Source organism: Rissa tridactyla, chromosome 1 (assembly GCF_028500815.1).
Source record: "Rissa tridactyla isolate bRisTri1 chromosome 1, bRisTri1.patW.cur.20221130, whole genome shotgun sequence".
Taxonomy (NCBI): Eukaryota; Metazoa; Chordata; class Aves; order Charadriiformes; family Laridae; genus Rissa; species Rissa tridactyla.
In genome coordinates, this window is record NC_071466.1 from 146705661 (window position 1) to 146733598 (window position 27938).

General features: G+C 41.8%; 1 protein-coding gene across 11 annotated transcripts in view; it reads right to left on the bottom strand.

Annotated features, from left to right (window-relative positions):
• The window catches only part of SOX5 (SRY-box transcription factor 5), a 657730-nt gene that overhangs the window by 359010 nt on the left and 270782 nt on the right, over positions 1 to 27938 (bottom strand). The gene's annotated exons all lie outside the window — the stretch shown is intronic.

Sequence of the window (27938 nt, forward strand, 5' to 3'; positions counted from 1 at the left end):
TCCTAGTGAACAGTGCTGTAGTATGGAAATTATGAGTCCCTCCAACCTCTGTGAGTCACTCACATCCCCAGATGAAATGGTGCCTCGCAGCAAATGCAGAGATTCAGGAAGAGGATGGCTGATTTTCCTTCTCAGTGCCTCACCAATGCTGTACGTTTAGCTAAAACTTCTCAATTGACAAACTGCAACTCACCAACAGAATAGGTTATAAATATATTTTTTAAAAACCAACAAACCCCAAATACAATGAGAAGTAGCAAATAATCCTGAAAACCCTGGGCTTTATGTCAAAAATCTGAAGAGAGAAAGATTTACTGGTGATGGCTTCCTAAATGATAAATACAGATGTCCAGCAGGATCCCAGAAACCAACTCCTGAAAAGCTAAAGGATTATTTATTAACCAAAAGGATGAATAAAGAATAGGCAAGTATCATTTCATATGAACTTTACACAGACTATATGAATGTCTACAATCTATTTAAAAAGAGCACCCGGAGTTATTAATATTGATTTTGGAATATACAATTCATTACATATAATGGGCCAAATTCAGCCCTGGTGAAACCAGTAACTTCAGAGAAGCTGTATGAGACAGAAATCTCTCTCTCCAAATAGAGTGAAGTGTTTATTCTGAAATCAATAACAGAGTGTACATTCAAAAAACATTGAAAAAAAAAAAGGTTAAAGTCAAGCATTTCAAAGTTAGGAAATACTGGCATTAAACTTGCCCATTAATTCTGTACTGTTGTGTGTCCATCCTCTGCCCTGAAGAGGGAAAACTAGCCCAGGTTCTTGCAGTTCAAAAGTGTATCACAGGGCATTCACACAAGAGGGCAGAAGTGTGATTGGAGGGACAACCTGAATTTGGCCTTAATTGTCAATGTTTGGCTTTGCAATTTGCTTTAAACATTGTTTTGGTGTGAACTTTCCTCCTTTTCTGAAGGGGAGGAAATAAATAAAAACTAAGTATATTACATACAACAGCTGAAGCTTTCCAAATCCTATCTCCCTGGCAAGGTTTAGCTTCTGCTAAACAGAGTTCACCTGTTTTACCTTCTGTTAAACAGAAGTCTACCACTTGAGCTTTGGGGTACGAGCTGGAGTCTGCAGAAAGTTGGGTACGGTCTGGTCTGTAGCCAGGACAGCCCACCACTTTTTCCCATTTCCCAGCTACATTGCTGGGGAAACTCCAGCCAATGCCAGCCCAGGGAGGGAGAAGAAGGGGAAGTCGTATGTCCAGGGAGGAGGTTGGGAGAGCACGTGCTCCCCGTCCTGCTGCAGCTGCTCTGGCAGGTCCAAGGGTACCCGGCACAGTATGTGCCATAGGAATGGAGGTGGTTTGGTACCAGCTGAGCTCAGCTCCTTGTAACACCCTTGTTTGGCTGATGTGACACTGTGACATGCTTCCTAGACAATGACGGTGAAAGTGAAATGGCGACTTTCATAGGCTTGTATCACCGCCAGGTTTGAACACAGCCTCGTGGCATGACAAAATTGTACTTCTGAAACCTGGAATTTTTTTCAGTAATAAATTTTAAAGAGTGCCAAAGACAGAGTAAGCATTAACGCTTTTTGGTCCAACAGGATCTTTTAAAATTCATAGAGGTAATCTAAATGCAGGGGACCGCTACTGTCTCTTGCAATAAATAATTTGGAAGAATCTTGCTTTGTAACAGCATTCTCACCTACACGCTGTCTAGAGCATGTGTGTTTGTATATACCCATATATATAAACACGTCCTTCAATGCACATGGTTGGAAAGACTTCATCCTGAGCATGACTTGCCAGGAAACCTGGAAAATTCTGATATATAACGAGTTAATATTTTAACAGATGTGCACCTTCAAAATGAGAATTTAATCCTGAATTTGATCAGGAACGCGTGTTGAACTCTGCTATAGGGAACACTGAAATTCAAAATCATTATCCAAGATCTTCCTTCTTCTTTAAATCAGAGGAAATTTTGTGCTTCAGTTTCTCCAATTCCTGGTTCCAGTGCAAGCCTAGTGTTTCTCACGTTGTTTTGGTCCTTTGAAAACTGAACTCAAAGGACAAAACTCACTCACCAGGCACCAAAAGGGTATTCATACTGCCTAACTTCAGGCACCTAACTGTTCATAGAGGCCACTGAGGTTCCTAGCATGGCTGCTCTGAAGCCCACTTTGGATGAGCCCGCCTGTCTCTATTCACTGTACAGGTGGCTTTGGCTCCTAAATTAGGTACCTAATTCAGATGAGGTTACATGGTGTGACAATTTCATCCTCAAGCCCTACTGTAGCATGCATATATACGTGCTAGTCAGCCACAAGCTAACTCAATCCCAAATGAGTGGGGTCTGAGTTAAATTCAGGTTTTAGATAAAAATGTGCCTAAGAAAGTGCAGATCTAGATGCCCTCAAGCTCTAAGAATCAAAGATCCTATCCTAGGTACAAATTTCTCTGACCTACCCATAGCTTCGGCTGGAAATTTGGATTATTCTTTTCCTAAAAGAAGCTATAAACTCATTGTCCAAAGGTTCCTTATTTGTTTTATTCCAATCACATGGTGATGTTAACATCCCAATTTTTGAGTGTTCAGTTATCGTTACTGAACTGTTTTTATGATATACTTCCTAAGCGTCAGAGAACTTTACACAGGTACAAATACCATGCTTGGCATTTGCGTATCACTCCCATTTAAAGCACTACCTCCCTTCCTTCTTCCCCCCACCCCAGCTCACAACACACAGCGGTGGGAAATGAGCAGGCAACTATGTCCTGTTAAAGCTGTAAAAAAAAATCCTACCAGCACCATGCAGTTATCACGTTGAACCAGGCAAAAGGCATGCCTCAGTGCAAGTTCTCCACCTGTGCTGGATGTACAGCACCTGAAAGGGTTAAGAGAGCGAGGAGAGCTTTCAGAAATACCTAGAAACAAGGATACCTGCAGGGCGTGCTCAGTTTGTTTTGAAGATGTGTTGTTCTAACACAGTGGTTCACCAGTTGAATATATTGCTATTTGATATCCTGCTAGACAACTCTGTGGCTGGAGTTGTGTGTCAGATCAGTTAAGCTTTCCGTCAGGATGTTCACTTCAGCGATGATCAAACCCCGGGCTTGCCCGCACAGGCAGGCCCACACGACAGGCCCAGGCTGCGGTGGGACTGTACTGTGCAGGAGCCCTGCTGCGTTCCCCCCTCCTGGGCTGCCCTGGCGAGGGGCAGCTCCCTCGGCACCCCTGGGAGAATCCGGCACCCCGTGGGGCATGCTAACACAGAGGAGAAGGGAGCTCAGAGACTTGTCTGCTACATGTTCACGCACTGCTTCTCCTTATCTCTAGCCTAAGTTACTCCTGCTCCTACCTCTTCTGTCCTTTCATGCCTTCTGCTGGGGGCTTTAATTTATATTACTTTTTTTTTAAATCAAGAGACAGGTGCATAAGATGCCCTCCTCAAGTCAATGCCTACCCTCTTCCTAGGAGGACAGGAGAAGGACTCCCATCCTGCCAGTCTCCTCTGTGCCCATTCGACTTGACTTGGTGGTAATGCGTGTCCGCCCTCCACTCCAGCAAATGGACAAATTCTCCCAGAGTGATTCACCAATCTTCCCCCTCTGTATTGAATTAATCCAAATATGTTTCATGATGGAAAATTTTGCCTCTCCAGTACGTTGTCAAGACCCATTTTCATAGCATCATAGACTGGTTAGAGTTGGAAGGGACCTTAAAGATCATCTAGTTCCAACCCCCCCTTTCCCCCCCACCATGGGCAGGGACATCTCCCACTAGACCAGGTTGCTCAAAGCCCCATCCAGCCTGGTCTTGAACTCTCAGCACTTACAACTGGGGTGCCCAAATATTATCACTGTCCATAATAGAACTGACTGCTTGTTGCTTCCTGCCTCTTCACCACAAAGGACTTTTCTTCACATCCTAAAGTACCCGCACTTTCCTAATGGCCTCCTGTGAGGGAATTTATACAAAGCATTTCAGCACTTAAATAAATCACATCCCCAGTTGTTCCCTGACCACTATTTTGCAAACTCTTCCTAAGAAGGAGGAAAAACAATCCAATTAGTTAATCTTTGCACTGTACTTTGAAGATGAGAAGTGCTGTATCTGTTTAAACATTCTTACATTACCCAGCGTGTTGCTTTTGGTTCAGTCTCCTAAACTGATCAGGATCCAACACTGGCCCTCGTGGGAACCATCCCAAGTAGCCCCGTCTGCCATCCTCACTTTCTGCCTTGTTGAGATGCTCCTCAGACGCCATCACTCTCCACACACACAGCAATATCCTCCCCAGAAAGAAAATCCAAAACGCCCTCCAAATCCTAACTCTGTAGTTTGGCTGTGTACTACAGAGCTTTTTATATAAATAAACACGTGCTCAAAACTCTCACTGGTTTGGGGACAGATCCTGACCCCTTTACCCATATACTCATTAATATTCATTTGCACCAGCGATGCTGGATGAACGGCTGACTGTTGGGATAAGGGAGTCACAGTACAAAACCGACATGATTTTGGAATTTTCACTGCCATGCAAACCAGCCGGAGAGTTACTAAAACACAACAAAAGTAGCAACAACTTCTAATCAGAGCGTCTCCTCGGGTCTGGAAGGGAGTTTGGTGAAGAAACAAGCCAGATAGAGTAAGATCAGCTCTCTAATTTACAACACAAAGCATCAATTAAATAAATTAATCAAAGGACAATTAATTTCTTGTACAGTAGCAGGAAATTCAGACCCCACTTGTGCTGCACATGCAATGGGTTTGGAAGCTGGCTAGACCCCACGTCGTGTGGTTTTTATTGCCGAGGAGCTGGTATTATTTCTCTTTCATCCAATGCCTTAGCTTTTTGTTTTCTGTTTTTAAGCGAGGGTTGCGGTTGCTTCTAACCCATATGTCTCTAGTTTTGAGCCGCGTGGTTTGCCCCCTCTGTCTCTCATCATTGCTTTTGGCCCAGTTTCTTGACAGGAAATGCGAGATTTATTTTATCTGGCCTGAACTACATTGTTCCTTCCTGACTACTGGTGTTACTTCACTCCAAATAACACGGCTTTGCGCTTACTGCCTGCGCAAGGTCAAAGCCTGAGGGGAACAGGCATATTCAAGAGAAACAGTGAGAGAAGGGGATAAGGCTTGAGGGCAAAAAAGACAATAAAAGGCAGAAGGCAGGGAGAGAAATGGAAAGAAATTAAGACGTGATGTAAACAGTTTTGGTTTGGAGGAGATCCCCTGTTTTTCTCTAGCCATCAATAAGCAGAACTCCTGCTACAGAATAACTCTTGGATACCGATTCAAGCCAAGTTAGTAATGCTAAAGTTATCAACTGAAGCCAGACATTGCCAGGTAATTTAGATCCTAAATTCAAGGAGAAAAACAGTTACTAAAATTGGTACAAGAATTTTTAAAACGTTGCTGAAGATTTTCAATCTTTCTCCGGTCACTCAGCAGAACAAGCAGCGCAGAAATGTGAAATACATCCACGGTTAAGAGGACAGCAAGCTGAATGCAATCAAACATATAAATGCTGAAAACCAAACACCAGTTTTTGAATGAATTACATTTGAGTTCCTCTGGCGCTTGTAGAAGGCTTTGTAAATTTTTGCCTACTGTCACCAAGTATATAGCAAATAAACTTGTAAGAGGTGGGGCAGGGTCTGCGCTGGGCATTGCAGCTCTGCTGAAACCCATGGCACTCAAGCTGCCCAAGAGCAGAACAGCCTTGCAGATGCCAGACTGCTTTTTGACTCAGCAAAGGACTAAAAAAAACCCCAACTCTCTCCATATACCTGACCTAAAATGAATCCAAAGCAACAAACAAAGCTAATTCTCCAGCCAGCAGAGGCACATACCTTACCAGCATCCCAGCCTCTGAGCGAGGAATGCAGCTTCAGCCTGCCCACTTGCTTGCTTGCTTTTATCCTTGAAAGCGGACTGAAGTTGATCACAGCTTCAAAAAAGCAGCAGGGTAATGGACACTTTTGCCTAAAACACACCCAAACACTAGATTCAAGTACCTCTTTCAGATTGAATTCTTTATCTTAAGCTGAACTCGAATTTTGTTTTGTAAGACACTTCTGCCAAAGTCATCCCCCACAGCGTTTGTACCCGTGATAGATCAGAAGGAACTCAAATGCTTGCTGAAAGCCTGCAGCTGCAAATTAGCTACTAACCAGCAAGACTATGGAGGCTCAAACATCTTTGGATAACTCCGCAAGTTCTGATGTTTTTGTGAGTTTTTACCCATACCAGCCCAAACAAATTGTCCAGGGTGGGGCTGCGGGCCTGGGAGGAGAAGGGAGGGATGGCTCTTCAAACAGTCTGAATGGGCATGAACAGCACTGCAAGTCAATAGCGAAAGCTGTCCACGCTCCCTCCGGGCAGCCTTTTGCCACCTCAAACACTAAGGCATGTTACTGGGTCAGTACCACAACCCTGCACCCTATGCTGGCCGGCTCTGTGTGGTGCAGAAAGCCAGTGATCTGCCTCATGATGTTCTGATCTGCACAGACGAGATCCTGAGCCAACATCCCAGACCTCTGCTTCCCGAGCACCATGTCATTCTCCCACATGCAGACAGCCGGCTTTCCCCCACCTAAGGGAATACGGCTTTCTATACCAGCTGGAAGGCGGTGTCTGGGGAGATGGTTCTTGCTCCTTGTCCCAGAAACACAAGCATTGGGCACACACCGATTCAAGCATCTTATTTACTCGGTCGCAGCTCAGAGGCAGGTCTGAAAAACATCAGAAAGAGCACGGGACCGAGTGTCTCCAAGTGGGGAGGAGCAGGGCCTCCCCTTTCAGCAGCAGGACATTGTTACATCGGCACAGCTGCATGTTGAATTGGTGGGTAGAGCAGAGATTGGCCTTTGCATTTTGGGAACAGTTAATTAAATGGGGTGCAGATCTCTAGCTGAGGTGTCAAGGCATTGGTTTTACTGCAGCACGTGACCCTAGCAGCAGCCTGACTTCCTACTGCATCCTGAAGTTTCTCTCTTTTCCATGCCATTATTACCCCAAATTGCTGATCCTTACGAAATAGGGAGTCTCTCGGTGTACACGATCAAGCCTTATGGTCTAGTTCTGTTCCCTTTTTGATGGGGTCTGAAGACTGAAAAGCTTATTGAATTAAGAATGGCCATTTAGTAGAGAGGGGATTAAAAATGGAATTAAAGTTGGCAAGAGCTTTCCAACGGAGTGGTGAGGCAAATGTGCCCCGTGCCGTCTTCCTGAAGCTCACCCCCATACTCATAGAGTGAGAGGCTAAAACCTGTGGGTCGCCTTCAGCGGTGCTTTGTACCCTTCAGAGTCTACTTACTTCACTGCAATTAGGTTTAAGTGGTGTTTAGCATTCCACGATTGCCCTACTTTACGGTCCCTTCATTTTCCTAGCTTAAAAAATAGCGATGTTGCAACACTGTAGTGTTTCTGTTGTGATTGTCATGATGGAAGCAGAGCCAATGCAATTTGCCCATGTTTTACTAACCGCCATCTGGCAGGGATATGGTGACATGCGAATCTTCACAGGACTCTTGTTTTTCAACTATCTGCTGGACAACTAAGGAGATCACCAGGCTGCTGGGATGAGTGCCAGATGGGAGGCAGGTATGTTTATGAGTTTAAGATTCTTATTTTCTTTCAGTGCTTTCGCATGCTGTTCATGGAGTGGCAGGAAAAGTGAAAAGGGGGAGGAGGGGATGAGTCAGTGACTAGACTACAACTGTTCAAAATCACTTTGAAGTTCTGCAAAACGCAGTTGTTTCACAGTCCACCTCTTATCTGCTGTTTGTTCACTTGGCCTTGAGGTCTGGATGGGTTTTTTTGGGAGTTCTCCTTTCCAGTGCTTTGCCCAGTGCCCCCAGTCTGGCAGGTGAACACGCTGCTGAACATGCACACAGTACCCAATAAAGTGGCCACGCTTGCCTTTCTGCCTTGGTCCTGTAGCTCTGGTGAGCTCTGGGGTGATGGAAGGACAGTCATGTGCTGCCTCACCAGTAATTACGGGCAGCTGACATAGTGTTAGCACAGCGGCTAAATCTTGCACAGAAATCTTAGAGTTACAGCAGCGTCGTGACAATAATGGGAGAAGAGTCTCTGCTCATCTCCCTGGACTTCAGGACTGCTAAAATGGCAAAAATTGTTGTGACAAGATGGAGATTGAGTCTTCCGGATGATAAATGCCTAAAGAACCCAAAGGATAATGATGACATCAAAACTGTATAACTATTTTGAAGTTTACCTAAAAATCCCCCAAGAAAACACAGCAACTTCTGAATAGTGAAAGGACAACTGGGGACAACGGACAAAGCAGTCAGTAGATCACTGCTCCTCAAACGATCCAGACGGTAAATTAACTTTGTCTGGAACGTGCTCAGGTCTCAGCTACGTGGTGCCTCTTACGCTCCCCTCCCAGATCTCATATCTCTGGGTCTCCTTAGCTCGCTGCTGCGTGTCTCAGCTGGGAGGAGGGTGTGCAGCACCTGCCCGGCTCACCGGGGCTGGAGCCAACACTGTCAACATTTCAGAAAAAAACAGCAGCTTCAGCAATTTCATCAAACAAATGCCGCGATAAACTATTTCAGTAACTCTGCAGTAAATATATATCCCTGTCACACCCCGCATACCTATACCTAATGTCCTACCCTGACTCACCTTCTTGCAGCGGGTCCAAAAAATAAAGTCTAGTTTTAGCCACCGTAATGACTAACATTCGTAATGACTAACGAAGAACTGCAGCTAAAAACACAAGCTGCTCTAACTCAAACTAAACAGTCATGGCTCACCAGCAAGGACTGAAAGATTCATTTTCAGCTCAAATGTAGAGGAGTATCTGTGGCACACTCTCCCCAACATGTTACGTTAACAGAGCTACGCGCAATAAATCCTTATTACAGTAGGCTTTTCATAACAAAGATTTCTGATGAGGGGGCTGGTTTGGAAGAACCCTGTGTTGCATCAATTAAGCAAAACAAACAACTCCTCACAAATTTCCCCCCAAACAAAAACCAGACCACAAACAAACAAAAAAAGAATCCCTCACCTGTCACGCTCAGGTTGGAAATCAACTCGTGGTTGTAATCGAGGGTAAAGTATGTGACATGCAGGCGTACCTTCCCTTTCTTCCCTCGCCCTACGTAAGGCCATTACTACAGAAATTATCTGCTCGATTATTAATTAAATATCTATAAATTCACACACTCACAGACAGTCTCTCTCTCAATAGGTCTTGGCATAAGGGAGCACACAGAATTTTGGCAACGAGCTGAGAGTGGAATAGGCGGCACAACCTAGACATGCCCAAGCCTTCTTGACACAGGAACAGCTTCTCTTCCCTATGCCAGGGGTTCGCTCAGTGCCAGCTCCGATGCACACCCCCTTCCAGGAATGGCTCTCATCCATGCTGGCAAACAAAATGATAGAGAAGAAAATATGAAATTACTCTTCAAAATGTAAGTGGAAGGATGAGCACGGCGCCAAGTGAGAAGTATCCAAATGTGAGATCCCACACTGCTACATGTCAGTTGGAAAGATGACACACATACAGAAAGTCAAGCAAACAGGTTCGTCCACAAAGGGAAGCTAAAGGAGATCATTTGCATTTTGGATAATAAAATATTTAAAGCAGCACTGCACAAATTATAAATAAAAACACTAACTGCAGTCACCAAGAATGCAAGCACCCTATGTGGAAGCTGGCCAGCAAACCCCTTCATTAAATACAATATGATCAGAAGGAAATAGAAAAGTGGCTACAGACCTCTGAAGGCCAGCAGGTAATGCAAGCCAATTGGTTATTCAGTTCTAATTAAGGGATCCAATACTTATTTTGGACTACTCACAGAAGAATAAAGCAAGAGTTCAGGGTGAAGTAAAGTCTACTTTATTTAACAATCTGTGACTGATTATAAGGGAGCAGCAAGTTCCAGATGGGTGGGAGTGCTTACAAAAAACCTCTATTTTCCTACAACTTACAATCAGTGCTTTTAGTTTCCATGTATTGTAACGTTGCCACTTAACACGACAAGCACAGCAGAACAAAGAAACGTGAAACCAACTTTGCACCAAAATTTGAGGACTGAACAGGACATGCTTTCCCACTCAACAAAGGATGTAGTTCAGGCTTCTAATTTTAGCATCTTATTCAAGACGATACCTGATTTAGAGTGTTCCTCGGCTGACCCCTCAGCTCTGACCTAACCCTAAGAAACTGTTCGTTTCTGTTGTGTAAAATATGCAGGCTTTTTGGTACAGAGATCACGCCTGCTTCTGTGCTGTAGGAAAATCATCACGCAGACAGTATTTTAAAAAACATTCGCTTCAGCTATTATTTATTTGCAGCTATCTGTTTTTAAGAGCTACTATAATTTTGAAATGAACAATTGTTTTGCTTTTTAAATTCATCATATTCATGTCTTTGTAACCACCCGGATTTATTATTGCTGGTGTGCAAATCGCACGGAAGCATGGAAACCCCAACAGTTTGCAAAAAATCTAGTTCCTTTTCTGTTATAATTGCAAGTTCAAGAAACTGTTCATTTCCATATTCAGAAAAGGCAACATACTCCAACATTGTGATTCCCATTCTGTGCCTTTGCCCACCCCATACCTAATCCCCACTGTCTTGGCACAGCAGTGGAAAAGCAGCAGGACCATGAGTAATGGTAAAAGCCTGGAACTTAGCAGCCTTAATTGATTCATATTCTGTGAAAAGAAAAAGAAAGGGTCTATGTTTGTCTCCTTGCAGAGCTCCTAAGTAAACTCTGCTAGACAGAGTGTGTGCATTAGGCTCACCGTTTTTTCGCAGCTGAGCAGAGCTAGGTAAGAGGACATAATGCAGCTTTCATCCACAAGGATTTCCCTAGGCAGGCGCTGTAAAAGGGTTAATGACTGATGTTTCCATTAAATCTGACCTGCCTCTCAGTTTTGCAGTAGCCTGATATAATCCTTGTTTTGCACCTATTTGCATGGACAAATGGAGTCACTCCATAACAAGTAACGCACAACCCTCACTCTAACAAAAGGTCAATTCATTTAAAATGGACGCACACAGTGTTATTTCTACTTACACTTAAAAACAAACAAACCAGGGCAAAGCCTGCCTATGCACCGTGCTGCTACTTACCAAGAATTAAAAGCTCCACATTCAGGACCTAATGGATGCAGAATACATCTGTAGGCATCCATGTGTACTTTGAACAGAAATCAATAGTATCACCTCGCAACTGCCAGCCAGGACGATATTCAGCCTCCCTGAGCTCTCCAATCCAAAATGTCGATCATCTCGGCTCTAAACTTTCAAGGACCAGTTACAGTCTCCTTCGCTGGGAATTCACGGTCAGGTAAGAACAGCAGCAACAACAAAAAGCCCTCAGAACCGTTCCAGAGGAAGCCATTATTTTATCTACTTATTTTTAAATCCCGATACTGAATTTGTTTTTGACACAAAAAGATTGGGCATAGGTGTCTATGAGGATTGATTATAGGATGGGCATTTCTTTGGCCAACTGTTTGAACATACTGAAGGTCAAAACAGACCAAATAGGAACTGATGATCGTAACACAAACCCACTAGGAACTGAACTAACACTGCAAAAATCACCTTTACGATTAGTTTTAGTTGACCCTAACTCCCAAAGTCTCAGCTCAGAGACCAAATATGGGAAATGGACTTACTCCTAGAAGGTGTTTCACCAGATAGATAAGGTTTGTGGCAGCACCGTTCGGAAGATGGAATGAAAAGATCCCGATGGTGAACAGGACGTTGCTCAATATTCCAGAATATATTTATTAAATATGTATTACTAGGAGTAAATCCTAGTAAAATACTAGTAAAATTACTAGGAGTAAAAACTAGTAAACAAATAAATTAATACTTGCATTAATATCAGAAATACTTTTTACAGAGCTAAATGAATAATCGCGCAGAAGCTGAGATTACCATACGCTCCATGTTTCTTATTTAAGAATGTTCAGGAACAGTCTGTTATGCTTTTTTGACAGAAAAATAGTCTTCACTAAATCAAAGTTTTCTACAAGAAAATTTTGATTGTGCTTAATACTCTTAGGAAATTAAATATTTTGGGGCAAGATCAATACAATTTGAATCATTTCAGTATATTTCAGCTACCTTCATATGGCTATACCTGACGGCATTTAGCCTAAGGCATTTGTGCAAGCAACTGAAGCAATTCTGGAGCAGTTAGCACAAAACTTAACAAAGGGCAGAGGAAGTACAGGTAGGAAAGAACAAAACAGTACCTGTCTTTAAAGAAATTAAAATTGGAGGAATTACAATCTTCAGTTTACCTTCAATTCCCAGAAAATCTGAGAAAATAAATAAACTTTTTGTAAGCATGTGAGTGGTAACAAGGAGGCAAATAATACACATCAGTATTGACCTACCAAGAAAGTATCTTGCTAAATGAATCCCGTTTCTTTCTGTTACAGTTCTGCGCGGAGCACCAGAAGTAGTAGTTGCTGTATTTGGATCGTGGTTCAGTTTTTGAAACTGTCTGACACTACCTTCATGTAAGTAAAGTATATGAGCTTCAAGAGAGATGGTCTTGCTGGAACTATCATAGGGCAGGTAGGAAAACAATGCACTATTATAAAGAAAACATTATTAATGGTTCACTACAAAAAATGGAAGAATGCATAGAGCAGCGTTCTGCAAGGATTGGCCCTAAATCTGGTGCTACTCAATATTTTCACTAACAACTTGGACGACAGAATAAAGAGTGTTCTTATGAAATCCACAGATAGCATCAAACTGACAGAGATGGCAAGTAGGAAGACAGAATCGGAATTCAAAATGATCTTGAAAATGGAGGAGCAGCCTGAAAAGGATGCAATCGGGACAAGAAAATGTAACTATAGTTAGGTAGAACAGTTAACTGCATAAATGCAGGATTGGGAGCAACTGATGAGGGAGCACTTCTTTGGGAAAGGATCTAGGTATGACAGTCAACTGCAAGTCAACAACATGATAATACTGTGAAAAAGGCCAGCAGCATACTGGGATACATATCATCATATGATACATGAAGGTTCATCAAGAAAATCTTTCACTCTATTCATCACTGGTAAGACCTCTGCAGGGAACTATTTCAGGGCACTTCTCTTGAAAAGAAATGTGGTCTACCTGTTTCTAATTTCCACCCTAAATTTAATCGCCACTGTATGTAGGAATATCTTTTTTCTTATCTCTTAACTTAAATTTTTCTTCTCTTTCTTGGCATATTAATACCAGATACATCATGTAACTACTTGATCTTGCTAGGTTAAACAAATCAAACCCTTTATTCTTTTTCATTAAACACACTCTCTGTTCCCCAGATAATTTTTGTAGCTATTCTTCAACGTGTTCCAGTTTAAATTAATCTCTTCAAACACACATAAATGGAGCTGTACACAACATTCTACATGCTTTGTACAGTGACTTTCTGCCCTCTTTTGATGGAAATACCAAACCTGATATATCCTGCACTCATACGGTCTTTTTCACATTGTCACATTTAGTGTTTCAGAGTAATCCTATGATCACCTAAACGTCCAGGTCTTTCCCCCTCAGTCTGAGGAAGGGAGGAGATGACAAGGTCTAGCAAACATTCTTGTCGTTAGTTCTTAACCAAGTGACCTTGTTGTTTATGCTGTAAAGTTTTATCTGACTGTTAATCCCCCATTCCTCCAAATCATCTAATTTTTCATTATAGCATTCTGATCCTCCCCTAAAATGATAGCACCTCTAATATTTTTGTGATTGGTTTCTGTTTAAAACACAACTGTAAGATCAACTGAAGTTCAGTCTTTATTGGTCTTCTTTTCCCCTCTTCTTTAGGTATATGAGTGATGAAAATCATGGTGTAAATCACGATTTGTTGTTTTTATTTTTTCTTAAACAGAAGCCAACCATATGAAGTTTTGAGTCATTAATTCCCTAACTGTCATGACCAAACCCTCTCACTGCTGAAAGACTGGTAGGTTGTTTATTCCTTTTAACCCCTGTGATAGTTTATATTGATTGAACATTTTCAAAGCTGACACTGCAAGGGAGGAGGAAAAAAAAAAAGGCAAGCTGAAAATTGCACTTCCCAATCAGGCAATAGGCTTTGCCAAAGGTCAGCTCTGTACTAGAGTTCACAGTATTAAAACATATATTATTTTCTCTCTAAATAACATGCAAGATACTACTTATGGTCTGCTATGCGAATGTTTTTCATAGTGCTATAAAATATACTCTTTTCTATGTAATGGACTCCTCAAATATATGTTGTAACTGACAGAACCGTTCTAGGTTTGATGATAAAATTATAACCTCAACTTTTACGTCCTGTTGTAAGGAGGAGATCAGGATGGAAGAATGTACAGCCCAGTTGATGGTTCTTTCTGGCTCTGCACTTATCTCTACAGCTCCTCAGATTCACTGATTATAACAAGGGCAAATGCATTATCCAAAACAGATTAAACAAACAGTATTTGAAATGCTGCTACCACTGTTAAAAATGTTCTGAATGTTGTGCTGCTTTAAAAATGAACCAGATATATTTTTATTGATATTTCAATAAAATAATATATGTGTGTGTGAAGGAAGGGGATAGGGAAGGTCGGGGCTGACTTGCGTATTAGAGAAGCTCTTTTTCGCAGTCTTGTGATTCATGCTCTTCCACGGTTTTCTGAAGCAAGTATTTCAGATCCGGCTGCTGCACAAGCCCAGTAACTAGTTTTCATCACAAGTTTCCTAAGGATTCTCAGCAGACAGATGGAAACGATACACATGCGCAACAGCCACTCCGACACAATAGAGCCACTGTATCAGTAATGTGGGAAATATAGCATCCCTCCATCCCTGAGCAGGCTTTAATGCACTGGATTGTAACAGCTCCAAAGAAGTGTTTGTGGTCTACTGAGTCAATCATCTGTACATTAAAAAGTCATAGCTAGCACTACTATCTCTTTGGCACGACACTTAAAAAGTATCAGTTAAAAAGGAAAAATAAAAGGAACACACCAAAGCCACACAAAAGTCAGAGTAATTTAGTTACTTGTGACGAGCAAAGTGCATAAATACATGCTTAGCTTGACTCCAGTGCAAGTGAAAACAGGGCCTAGGTCTTTCGCTGAGTCAGGATCTTAGCACCGAACATTACCTAAAATTGCTCTGCTGCTGAACACACTAGGTACATTCTTAATCTAAAATTGATATCATACCACATATCCCACTGTTGGCAATAATGGAGCGATACCATCCCCACGTACCAAGTAAGATGCACTTTCATCTTTCCAGTGGCATACCTTTTTCAGAGGGAATCCTGTGTAGTTTGTTATATACGCACCTTAAAAGCAGTCGTTTCTCGCATTTGTGCAAACAGCTGCTAGCAAAACACAGATGAGCGCCTACCGAAGGGCAGCATGTCCAGCCAGCATGACCCAGCTGCGCGCAACTGGACTCTTGAGCAGAACTGAGGCGTCCACCAAGCAAGTACCAAAACACAGACTTCAGCTGGACTGACAGGTCTCACAGTCACCCTAAGTCCCAGCACTCGCAGTGCCCTTGGGTGGGCTGGGGGAGAGGACGAAGCAGAGCTGCTGCCCCTACACTGCTGCTTTCTCTGATGGCTTTGTTGTCACTGCTGCCCAGCTGCTGGGCGAGGCACGGCTCGAGGCCCTGCAGCAACCAGGGAGGACTTGGAAGCAGAGAGCCACTATCTGAGTGCAAACGCTGTACAGAGTTAGTGACAACTGCACCCGGAAGGAACCTTTTCCCATCATGTTCAGTAACTTCTTAAAAACACATTTACATCAGTTATTTTTGAGGATGAAAAATTACTGCTGGGGTTGGTAGGGAGATTTTTCTCTGCTCACAAGTGTTGCCGTGGGACTGAAGGAGTGAATTGCGGGGGGGGGGAGGAGGGGCGCTTACTGTTTGTAGCCTTGAGTACCATGTGTCTGAGGCTAAAGAAGAGAAGATCCATGCTAGAGGATGGGAGCATTTGTTCTTCCTTGTCACTTGAGAAAAGGACATTGCAGGGGAAAAAAAAAAAAGGAAAATTAAAAAAAAAGGACTAATTTGGATGTCAGAGCAAGGAGGGTGCAAACCTCACATATACTTCATATCGGTTGTCAACTTTACATATATACAATGGCAATAGTCATTATAAAAACAAATAATCAGACATTAGAGTTGCCTTAATCCTTGCTTAAGTACTGGAGATGTATAACTCTGAAAGCATGTACAATGTGATTATAAATAAAAGCTGTGGTCTGTCATTAAATTGGGCTATTTGAGAGTTTTAAGAGTAAAAGATGGCAACTCAGAAATTAACGGTTCTGATGCCGTTGTAGTAACATCAGCCACCAAACTTCAAGCAAAGCCTGTGTTATATTTCAAAATTTTACATCCACCTACTAAGACTGATTACCTCCTCTTAGTCCCTGGAAGGAGAGGGCACTTCAGGACATCTGTATCTAGGAAAGTACTTAAATCTGTACACACACAAAGGGGTATTTCTCTGAACTGGGGTCTCAGTTTCTTGGAACTGATGCTAACCAGCTAAAAACTGGGCTTCCAGTACAAGTCTGGATGATGTGACTGGTGATTTATGAATACCAAACCTTTAAAAAAAATTGTCACCTGGCCAGTTTTTCAGTTATATATATACATACACAGACACAGAGAAGTACAGTAACAGACACTTTAAATGTGTACGTAAAAAAAAAAAAAATTAATTCTGAAACTAAGAGTCAAAACATTCCTTGGTTTTAAATAAAAGACAAAACTACACAAAATCATCCCTGGGTGCTTTGTGCACACAAAGCGCATAGGATGGGTAAAACTCGTATAGCCAAGATTTCCTTGGAAAACATTAAGGTCCTTATCCCACTTGAGACATGAAGTCATTACTACTAACCTCTTCCCCCACTGAAAACCTCCATTAGCTTTGAAAAGGATGATTGCTTTAAGGGAAAACAAAGTGCCCGGAGAAAGAAACCCTCCTGAAAATGAGAGCTTTCTCTCCTTGCTGGCAGTGAATACAGACCAGTGTTTTACGCCCGTACCTCTGCAAGCGAGAGGATGCTCCTGCAAAACCCCCAGCCCGCTGGGGAGGACTTGGACAACTCTCTTCAGACAAGCTGCACGCACGCCCTCTTTGCCAGGGCTCAAGTCTCAACAACTGCATATTATGTGGGAAATAAAGTTACTTTCACACCTTTGTCCTACCCCAGATGAGCCAGATAAGGAACTGTGCTCAGCGTAGTGAATTGGAGGGTTTTTTTGAGACGGAAGCTGCAGATCAGCATGTAGTTGGGGAAAAGCAGCTGAACGGGATAGTAAGATTAGAGAGGAGCTGCAGAGGCTCCCAATGCAGTAAAGATGGATTGTGCTCCAGATGTGGCATCAAGGTTATTAAAGTCCTCTTTATCAGATCGTGCAAACACATAGCCACATATAATTGTTTACAGCCCTGTCAAAGATACCTGAGGCTCAGGATCCTGCAAAACACAGAGCAAGAAAGGGTCTTTATTGACTGAACAAGCGGCGACCTGTTACTGAATGTGTTTGTTAGCACTTCCAACGTGATCGTGTGTCTTGAGCCACGATATGAAATAAAGGGCCCTTTTTGCTAAAGGAAACCCTTCTCTGTCCCAGAATTTGTAATAACATTTTTTTCTATAGTTAGGATTCATTACATCTGGCTGGTTTTTTCCTAACCTTTCTGGCTCACTTAGTTGCAAGGCTACATTCAGGGTACTTTTGGCTCCTAAAGGCGATTGAGTTTTCCTATATATTTTGAAATCAGACTTAATGAAAGCTGATTATTTTTTGGTGATTTTTGATGACTTCAGTACATAGTCACTTGCTTTGCTTTGCGGACCCAGTCTGGTCTTTTTTAGGTGCCACAATGCTATCAAAGTACAAATTACTGCACATGCTATTTGCTGACATTACAAGCTGCGATCTGGCACTGAAAGCAACTTAACTGAGCTGAGATAGTGGCATGTACTCTGTGACAGATTAGTGCACCGGCAAAAGGAAAAGCTCTTATTTAGGTAACGCAGCAGGCTTTTGTCCATCATACTACGTGCTAATTCAGTGACCTGAAACCCTTGATGATTCCTTAGCAGCTAAAGAGAACTGCTAGCATCCTCATGTTTTTACAGTGCTAACTTTTCCTTTCCAATCCCCTTCATCCTTTTTTCCTACCTCAATACTTTGCAACATGAAAAGGATGGAAGCAAAAGTTAACATGCTTTAGCAGTCCCCACAGACTGCTTAAACAAACACTGCGATCGCAATTTAGACAATCTGGAGTCCATTCAATATTAAATCCCCATCCCAGGCTACAACTGCCAAACAAATAAAGGATTCATGGAGTACTTTACACTGTCATTTACTACCGCAACCATTGTCACTTGACAATCCAGAGGAGGAGCCTGCGAGGTCTGATACTGCACCAGCTACATCTGTCAACAAGAAGACAGAGAGCTCCGCTAAGCAAACAGGCTTGATCCTGCTTTACACAGTCTCCCTTTGTCTTGCCCCAGCTGAGCCTCTTCTAATCTTCTCCGGCTATCTTCAGCAGCACAAGCAAGAACTTCTGCTGGAAGCAGGCACACAAAAGATGCCTTTCTTCACCACTGTGTGCTGTTTAAATGTTTATGCCACTCCACCTCTGTCTCCCCACCTTTATCCCACGTTCCCACCCACCGCACAACGGGAATGAACACATTATATTATTTGTGACAGCAAATTATGCCAGTGTTTGTCATGTCAGGGGGAGGAAAAACCCCAAATCACCTAAAATGATATTATCAAAAAAAAAACTTTGTAGGTATAGGGTTGAAATGCACTACACATTTTACTCTCCCTCAGCTGCAAATTATTTCCATTACTTACTCTAAAGTGGCACCTAGAACAAGCTCCCATTGTGCTACTTTGTGTCAGGATGAGCTGGTTTAGTTAGAGAACACTAATTTGTCTCCTACAGAAAGCATTAGAAATATTCACCACCTTCAAAAATTGAATCCACCTGGAGACTTTTAGGTAAAAGGGATCAAGGCACAATACTTTAGATGTCCAGGCTTGCAAATATTAGCATTAGAAGTCTTGCAATGAGCATCTCTTTTCATAGCTAGCCATCTTAAATAAACAGCACATAAGCGATGTCACCAGGTAAACCCACAGGACACACTTCATCTCAAGGAAAAAAAATGAATGCAAGATTTCCAGCTGTTTCGGCATCAGGAACTGCAATATTTATTCTGGAAGGAGCAAACAACATATATAGTTGGACAGCAAGAGTTCATCTGGTTTTCAGCCACATTCGAAATAAAACTCAATTTGCCATTATCATGTCAAAAGCACTTGATAAATGTCAGGAATTTTGGGGAAATCCTAATGTGTAAACCTCAACTTCCAATTGCTTACCTAGGTTAGAAGGGGCCTCAGAGGACAAAATCCTTTATCAACATCTGTTAACGCAACTACGAACAAAAAGTGGTTTCCTCAACTTGTGAAATTCACATGAACTGCATCTGTGATTTTCTTCCCCTCTTCCTTCAGTGATGAGACTCCTCAATCCACCACCTTGAGCTGCTCTTGCCAGGGACGTACCCCTGGACAACCACACGCGAGGCAGGTCCCGGAGCCTGGAGCTGCACTGGCAGCGTTTTACGGTGATTGCTTTGTAACAACCAGAGAGGGGTATTTTTGTAAATAAAATGAACATTAACACAATCCCACCTTCTGGCTGTGCCACCTACAAGCTGCCACTCTGCCTGTGCCAGGGAACAAGCAGAGCCCACCACCGGCACCGCGGGTCGGAGGGCAGCACTTCCCCAGCCCAGCCAGCAAACCAATATTCACAGTGCCATGTTGAAACCAGAGCCGTGAGCTTATTTTGTTGCTGTTTGCTTTGACAATTTCCTTTAAAAATACCATGGAAGAGAGTTAAAAGGCATGGGTAACCCAAAGTCGCAGTTAGATGACTAACTACCCACCTGTGCTCCACATCTTGGGGAATTAATGTTTTCTCCCCACATACATAATCACTCATTTTGTTAGGGATCAGACTGATGCAGTATATCGGACCTGAGTGACAGAAAAATCTCTAGAGATACAAACATGGCGGGGGGGAGGGGGGGGGAGAAAAAAAAAAGAGAAAAAAAATTGCTAGGTAAAATCGTAAAATCTGGCGTAAATGGGCCTCTGCCAGGAATGAATCTAGCTGGTTAAATAGATATTAAAATCTGAATATCTCTTTCAATCTCTCATTCACCCCTCCACAAAAAAAGGAAGAAAGAAATTCCATTATCTCAATAGTATTTGCTGTCAGCAGCATTATTCTCTACTAGTAGGAGAGCCACACAGCTCTCCACTCCCTCACTATGAAGTATACCCCTAACTTTATATCCGATTCTGTGTAGCTGCGTTTTGATTACCGTGTCTCTGCAGCGGCGACTGCTGCTTTTTTTTTTTCCTTTGCCTGTGAATGTATATTGCTCCACACAAATGGATTTGATCCTTGATTGTTCCCGAGCATCATTTCCTAACAAATAAATAATTCAGAATAACAATTTACCCTCATTCCCCTCTCGTTGGCATTCTCACTTTTTAATCCTGTAAGCTTAGGGACATCAGAAATAACAAATTTTTCAGGCCAAGTTTACCATTCATATATATACTAAGGGCCCAAATTCCACACTCATTCTAAGCTTTTTTCCTCCCTGGTGCTTTGGTGTCCTGTCCCTCATTTGAGGTATTTGTCACACATTTTTAAAGGCCTGTGTCATGCATGTGGGTCTTGGCAGGTTACAAGTTATAACCAGCAGCCTGCGTGACCCGTGCAAACCCACTTCTACCCCCCATCCGATTTCTTTTCTTCTTGCTCTCCAAATACCATCTTGTCTGCCCCTGCTGAGATATCGCAGAAATGTTCTTCATCAACATACAGTGTCATCTAACACATGGAGCCTGCCAAGTTTTCATGTTGTTATATCAGGAAAATATCCCTCAGGGGCAAGGGGAGAGGAAGAGGTCATTTTTCATCTATGGAAGAGTGAGTAACCCTTTTCCTTTGGGACTAAGAGGGCCTTAATTTAACAAACCTTCTTCCCTGTCACACTGCTGCTGCTCACTTGCAGACCACGACAGGCTAGGCAGCACAAGAGCCGGAGAATAAAGCGCACTTGCAGGAAAGTAGCAGTTAAACTTGGCTTGGCATGCTGGAATTCAAAATAATTAAATGCAGAATGGGAGAGAAGCCAAAAGTATAGGAGTTTCCAGCGCAGAGGAGGGAAATTTGTCTGGTTTCCAGGTGCGATGAGCAATCCTCAGAAGGCTCCCGTCAGTTCAAAGAAGGAAGCCCAAAATGTGGGGTTCTTAAGCGAACTTTAGTCAAACTGTATAAATCTTTTGAATCTTCAAAAAGATTCAGACCAGGGGATCGCTCACAAACAGGTTTCTTTAGGGATGGGGTGCCCTTTTTTTAAAAAAAAAAAAAAAAAAAAAAAAACAACACAAAAAACTTCACTGGTATTTTCATTGTGGGCAAATTGGCAATACCACGGGAAAGTTTTCCATGATAACCTAACCTTTTTCTCCTCCTCAAGGCACTAGCCCAAAAAGGGATTCAGTGGCTGAATGGATGTTCATTTTGGCTATGGACATTAGCACCGGGACCAGTACATTCCCTGCCTTAAGGCTTAGGCTCTCCCCTTCTCAGCTAAACACAAGGTAAGCAAAGCCACAATACAAAATAAACCTCCAGGGGCTTGATGAAAAGCGGCTGCTGGTTGCTTTTGTTTTCAGAGGCATCTCCGATGATTCCATGGACAAACCAAGCCCAGTGGTACATAGGACATTTTGAATGAAATGGTGCCTGGCAGGTTTTTGAAACGAAACCACTGAAAACTCTTATCCTGCCCATAGCCCAGACCCCACAGAATTACACAGAATTAAATCATGGGTTTACACTAAGGTCCCACAATATGAACTCCTTATTAGCCTGCTGAATGCAGACTATATCTGACACCAGAATGGGTTCATTTTACAGCACCGGTAGAGATGAAAAAAAAAATGTTCCTCTCATTAAAGCTCCTTCTGAAACAGCAGAAGTGTAATTAAAATTGTTAGTCCTGAAAACCTTTAGTCAGTCCAAGTCAAAAATTCTGCTTTTTTCAGCTCCAAACCAGTTCTGTGTTTGCGGCAGTATTGGCTTCTTATCTAAACCAAACCTCCAGCTTTACTTGGATTTGAAATGGTCCTTTTAGCTCATTTCTGTGACACAGCCTTGTTTGATTTAGAGATGTTAGGCAATAATATCCTGCGAATACTTGCCACTGGTGACCTGTCTATAATGACGATAAGATAGAGCGTGCAGAACTCTGCAGCCACTGCTTTTTTGCCTCCCCTTTCATCCAAGCTAGGCAGCAATCACCAGAGGTGGTAAACACCATACTCCCTCAAACAGGGCTACAGAGGAATGGTTTGGCTTGGTTTTTTGTGTCCCACATACAGGAACGGAAATGTTCCAGCAATCCTAAATGCGACTGAAAATTTCGTACAAAAAGCTGTAAAAGTTTAAAGACTTTTTTCACCTTCTGATTTTGAATCATCTTTTATAGTCTCAGAGATGACACAGAGAGAGAGAAAAAAAATCTCAGTTAGAAATGGCCTCCAGGTCCTCAGAAACAAACTGTGCTTTCTGCCTCTCTAATTACACCTGCGGAGACCCCTTGGGACATGGACTGGCCTTGCTGATCCTCAGAGCGGTGCAAATCACGTCTCGCTGAATATCGGATCGAGTCTCTGGGCATTACTCTGCGGTTCCCCGGCCGTGTTTCTACGGTAGGACCGCTTCATTTTGATGCCTGCAGGGTTTCTCAGCCTGAGGAACTTTGACCAGCTAGTAAGTTAGAAAGAGTAAAAGAATACCATCCTCCAGTAAAAGCATTTATTTTTCTGCAAAGTACAGGGTAAAGGACAAAAAACGAGTATAAGCAGCACATGCACAGATCTTACATATATTACATTGCCTCTTCCTGTAATTCCTCTCTGTTCATGAAAACCCTTATCTTCTGGTAGGAGGAGCAAACTCACCTGAGTCACTCTGTTTGTTGCTGCTCCTTGGGCATCTTCACCCAAACGACTCAACCCTTGCCTTTTTTTTTTAGGAGTCCGTGCAGTGTGATAAAGATTGGTGGGATGGCTAAAACAGCATGAGAGCATGTTTTCCTTCTTTTTTTTTTTGACCAAAACCCTCCTCTTACCCTTCTGGCAACTTTTCTAGATTACGCCAATCAAGAAGGAAAGCTAATAAGACAGTGGAAATACTCAAAGCCAGTTTTCTGGAGAGAGTAACACAGCAATCAGGTTCAAGTTCTGTTGCACCTACAGGCATATTCTCTTGAACTGCAGCTTACTGAAAAGCTTGGCGGATTAGAGACCCGTGTTTTTCCGTTCAGCACCATCTGCCCCTAAAACGATCCCACCGACCCCTCTCAGACTAATATCAAAATATCCAAACTGGCCTCTAAGTAGAGTGATAATACCTCCTGCTTTCATTTACATTTTATTTGCTTCTTGCAGAGCAAGCCATCATCCCACTTTGCCTTCATCACAGTAAACACTATATGGGAAACAATTTTATGGGCAGCTTCACCCACTTCCAATTTAGTTTAATTTCTCAGTGAAATAGTCCCCTCCACCTATGTATTGACAGACGCAGATAAACTTCACACAAAGATTCATCCAAAATTTGAATACCAGTCTTCAGATGGATTCTTATTGCTACTCCAAGCTGTACCCACCATGAACAGCATAGTGAAGAATCTCTTCCTTTTTTTTTTTTTTTTTTTTTTTGGAACCACAGGGATTAAAGGAAAACAGCAGCAAAATCCTCCAAAGGTGTTGCAAGACAAGTACAGGGTGGTAAATTGGCTGTTCATGATCTTCAGCCCTTTTTTCACAACAGAAATCCTACGTCATTTATAGCGTTTCTATACTGGATGTGATTAACAAGTACCAAAATATTTTTTGAAAAAAACCACAAATCAAACCCTCCTGAAATTTTCAGTCATGTTCTAGCGACAGAGGATCAGATGACGTTGAGATGTTCTGCTGTGTACTCTTTTGCAGAGGAATGCCTGAAACTTTAAGATTTTCCATTCTGCCTAAAATTGCAACTTGTGCAGAAAGTGTTCTTTACCATAGGACGGACTTTCTCGCTTTGGGGGGAGAAAAGGAAAGTGTATCCTTGCTTTCTTTTACATAAAGAATCTCCTTACCTTTTACTTACATTAAGTTAATACCTTTGAAAAACAGCTATTACACATCAAGTGTTAAAACTAAACTATAAAAATTGGAAAAACAGTCCCAAATTGGATTCCGTGAGTACTGGTAACAGGAAAGAAATTATCATGTTCCTGGTACACAAAATACAATACGCATACTTAATTCTCAGAAAGTCCCACCTTTTAAAAAAATATTTAATAAAACATCAAAGCCTCCTATTACTTCAGAAATCCACACCACATTCAAGCACTGATATGCAATTAAAAGAAAGAGCTAATTTCCGTAAGGAGGTGCTCTACTCTTAAAGACATCTTTATGTAAGCGATATTTTTTTTCTTCCAAATTCACACCGTAACTGTGTGTTAAGTGAAGAGTAAAATCTCTAGCTTGGCTTCAAAATGGCAATTTTAAGTCTTAATGACCTTCACATAGCACTTTTGAACATCACATTAAAAAGATAAGCCTCTGAAAACTTAAAAATGTGGGTAAGTAGGAAATATTTGAATAAGTAATTATGAAGGCTAAAGAGAAGAATGATATATATCTTCACTAAGCCATATTCAGAGAAATACATTAGATCTTGCAGAATCGGTTTTTCTTAAAAAGACCCGTATTCGTATGAATGTGTGTTGCAGGTAATAAGCATATGCATATATGTCATTCCTAAAACTCCTGTAAGGATGATGCTCACAAAACAGTAGTGTTAAAGCCTCTGATTCAGCAAAGTGCTTTTGTTTCAGCATAATTAACCACATAAAGTCCCGCTCAAGTCAACTGTCTCACTCAAGGAATGCTCTCGAAAATAACTACGCATCTGCCATAAACAGATGTCAATAGGGTCAAATCCAATTTTTTAAATCAATACAAGTTTTAACATGCTAGCTCTAAAGATTGAGGACCTAGCTAAGTATTTGGGAAATAAGAAAATAGTTCTTCACTGCTTGAATATGAAGAGCGGAGTATCTCAGAGCTGCCTGTGGAATTTTATACCTAAATTCCCATGTAATTTAAAAAAGGCTGGTGACTTCAAATTCCCTAGATGACTCTGGAAATTTCAGCCACAGTTCCTAGAAAGTTGAAGTCAACACCACGATGGTTTATTTTAAGGCACTGGGCGCACTGTGATTTGTTAGACTTGCAAGTTGCAGCCTCCCTAAAATGAGATGTACATGCACGGTATCCTCATAAACTGGATTAAAAAACACTCCCTGGTGAACAACATTACCATTCATAATTTAAGGGTGAAAAGGAAAGCAAAGAGATCCCTTTCTGTTGCCGTTCAAAGCAGAAACAAATATTTATTTCAGTCCGCAAGCTACTGTGCTGCCGCAACAGCACGTAACAAAAAGGTGTAACAAAAAAGGCTCCACATATCTCAGTTAGGGGGTCCTATGTATAGTTGGGTCATCTGGAGTTTTGGTAACAGTGGCACTTTAACAGGGTTAACTAAATAAGGTTTTAATTGTGACCTCCAGGGATGTCTAGGCCACACTACCTAGCAGGATTTCCTGTATGTGTTCTTTTTTTTAAAATTTTATTTTTACAAACTTAAAACTGTTCTGAAAATAATGACTAGATTAAAAAAAAAAAAAAAAGGAGGAGTAGAATGAAGAATGCTGTAGCAATTGTTAATCAATACCTTTCACATGGGAAACAGTGAGTTCCTACAATATTTATTTTGGGATGCGAAATATACAACCCCCGGAAGAAGGGCAGTCTATTATCAGCTCTTGCACTCAACACTATGCCTAAAAATCATGTCGTTTTCTACAGCATAAAAAAAAAGCCAAGCAGACAGGATATCTCTAGTAACCTTAACAATTTTAAAATGTCTTTACAGCGTGGGCTTAAACCTCCTATACAAGGTCTGAGCTTTAAATAAAGTTTGGTTTGGTTTTGGTTGTAGAGATATAGCTGCATTGAGAGGGAGGATTATAAAAGAAAAGCGTTCTGCTTAATTTTAAAATGTAATGGATCAAATGTTTTTTATACAGCTCGTCTGACTTTATTTGGTGAACTCGGATACTGAATTACTTTATGATCTCGTATTTTTTAAGTTGTTACCAAGAGCCAGACTACCCTTACACAGTGGGAGTTGTACCTATTTACACCAGCTAAGGAGTCTGTCTAATAATATTTTTGAAGAGACATGAATGAGCTGCACATGAAAAAGAATGCGAAGTAGGGAATATAAATTTTGCATGCGGGGGCCCAGTTCCTCGATTTGAAGATGTAACAACAAAACTTTACTCACAATGCTGCCAATTAATAATTACAGCTCAGCTACCTTCCAGTCTACCTGTGCCAACGTGCCTCAGCTTTGGGGCTGCAGAGGGTTTAAGTCCAGACCGAACCCAAATTTTGCCATTTGGTTAATAATTAGCATATTAATTCATTTTAACATTTACAGCAAACACAGCAGCATTGCTGAAAATCCTAATTATAGAATCAATAAAAATTGCAGCACAGCAATTCTCCCCCTCTGTCTGAGCCAAGTCGGTCATTGCATCTCCTACATGATCTCGTTGGGTTGCCCAGGTCTCCCCTCAGCCTCCTCTTCTAAATATCTGAGGATCGTAGAGGTGAGGTCATTTCATCACTCCTTGGGAGAAAAGGGGGGGGGGGGAAAAAAGAAAAGACAAGAAAAAAGGGGGGGGGGGGAAGCAAAGCATCTGCTAAAATCTGACTTCATTTGATTTACTCTCCAAGACTGTTTTTTATTAAATATGTTTGACTGCTATCTCTAATTAAATGTAGAATTAATTTTGGCAAACTAACCACAGATGCAGTTTATGTTCAATTTTATCAGACAGATTTATTTATAAGCTGTCAACTTCTTGAAAGACTTCATTTTGGAGCAGTTTTAAATTGCTAACAGTAGCTGTAAATGGGGCTACTGTTCTCTGGAAGACTAAAGAAGAAGTATGCTATAAATGTCCATTCCATCTGCGAGGAATCATAAAACAATCACATTCCTTTATATTTTTTTTCCTCTCCCTCCCCCCCCCCCGCTTCTTAGGACCTTTATTAAATTAGTTCAACTCAATTAAAAATAACTTCAAAAACATTTCAGGGCCCTTTGTTTCAGGGAATACTTGGAACTCTCTGCACGGAACGTCACCCTTTTAACTAATCCCTTTTGGGGAGTGGAAGAGAATGGTGGTATTGTGACTTCAGACAGTGCTTTCAAGGGTCTCTACTGTACCGAATTGAGGTCACCGCCAGACAATGCCCAACACCCAATAGCCATTCAGGCGTTCTTCACAACTCTATCAAACGTGTCTTTCTTTCTCGCGCGCGCTTTCTCTCGTGGCAAAGTCACAGGACAATGGAGAAAGCCTCCAGCACCATTTATGGTCACCATATTTGCACATGACAAAGTCTATTCTTCCTGGTTTGCCAATTCCGCGGTAAAAAAGAATGAACCCTGGATAGATTTTCCCACCATTACAGTTGTTCAAACGTAGCTCAGATTAAAAAAAGAAAACTCTAAAAACAACAAAAAAGCCCGTCTAAGAACAGTAAGTGCTGTTTGAGAGAGAGCTACTCCAGTCTTTGCTATTTTGGTATACAGGGAGAAACTGTGGAGACGAAGTGGAAGATTAAATATGCTACATTATAGCCTGCATATGCGTGGCTGAGTATACAGTTTAGTGCA